Raw genomic sequence first — 1,718 nt, 5'->3', positions numbered from 1 at the left:
GTTGCGCACGCGGAACACTCGGGTTAAGCTTGACGAGCCTAGCATGTGCAGACATGGCCTCGGAACACATGAGACCGAAAGGTCGAGCATGAATCGTATAGTTGATATGATTAGCATAGAGATGCTTACCACTGAAACTATTCTCGACTCACGTGATGATCGGACTTGAGATAGTGGATTTGGATCATGTACCACTCAAATGACTAGAGAGATGTACTTTTTGAGTGGGAGTTCTTGAGTAATATGATTAATTGAACTAATTGTCATGAACATAGTCTAATGGTCTTTGCGAATTACGATGTAGCTTGTGCTATAGCTCTACTGTTTTTATATGTTCCTAGAGAAAATTTAGTTGAAAGTTGAAAGTAGCAAAATTTGCAGACTGAGTCTGTAAAACCGAGGATTGTCCTCGTTGCTGCACAGAAGGCTTATGTCCTTAATGCACCACTCGGTGTGCTGCACCTCGAGCGTCGTCTGTGGATGCTGTGAACATCCGACATACACGTTTCTGATGACTACACGATAGTTCAGTACAAAATACTTAATGGCTTAGAAGCAAGGCGCCGAAAACGTTGTAAAAACGTCACGGAACATAAGTGATGTTCCAAAGAGATGAAATTGTGATTTCATGCTTGTGCCCTTGTTAAGAGGTACGAGACCTCCAAACAAGATTCTTTGTCCACAAAGTAAAGGAGAAAAGCTCAATCGTTGAGCGTGTGCTCAGATTGTCTGAGTACAACAATCACTTGAATCAAGTGGGAGTTAATCTTCCAGATGAGATAGTGATGGTTCTCCAAAGTCACTGCCACCAAGCTGTGAGAGCTTCGTGATGAACTATAACATATCAAGGATAGATACAATGATCCTTGAGCGATTCGTGATGTTCTGACACTGCGAAAGTAGAAATCAAAAAGGAGCATCAATAGTTGATGGTTAGTAAAACCACTAAGTTTCAAGAAAGGCGAGGGCTAGAAGGGATACTTCGTGAAACGGCAAAATAGTTGCTGCGCTAATGAAGAGACCCAAGACTAAACCCAAACCCGAGACTAAGTGCTTCGGTAATGAGGGGAACAGTCACTGAGGCGGAGCAACTCTAGATACTTGGTAGATAAGAAGGCTGGCAAAAGTCGAGAGATATATATTTGATATACATAATGTTGATGTGTACTTTACTAGTACTCCTAGTAGCATGAGGGTATTGGATACCGGTTCGGTTGCTAAGTGATTAGTAACACGAAATGAAAGCTACGGCATAAACGGAGACTAGCTAAAGGCGAGGTGACGATACGTGTTGGAAGTGTTTCCAAGGTTGATATGATCAAATGTCGCACGCTCCCTCTACCATCGGGATTGGTGTTAAACCTAAATAATTGTTATTTGGTGCTTGCGTTAAGCATGAACATGATTGGATCGTGTTTATTGCAATACGATTATTCATTTAAAGAGAATAATGATTACTCTATTTTCTTGAATAATCACCTTCAATGGTTTATTGAATCTCGATCGTAGTGTTACACATGTTCATGATATTGGTGCCAAAAGATACGAGTTGATGATGATAGTACCACTTACTTGTGGCACTGCCGCTTGAGTCATGTTAGTATAAATTGCATGAAGAGGCTCCATGTTGATGGATCTTTGTACTCACCTGATTTCGAATCACTAGTGACATGCGAATCATACCACATGAGCAAGGCCTTGTTTTCATTGAGATGAAA

This window comes from Hordeum vulgare, chromosome 7H (genome assembly GCF_904849725.1).
Source record: "Hordeum vulgare subsp. vulgare chromosome 7H, MorexV3_pseudomolecules_assembly, whole genome shotgun sequence".
Taxonomy (NCBI): Eukaryota; Viridiplantae; Streptophyta; class Magnoliopsida; order Poales; family Poaceae; genus Hordeum; species Hordeum vulgare.
This window is presented reverse-complemented; position numbering follows the sequence as displayed.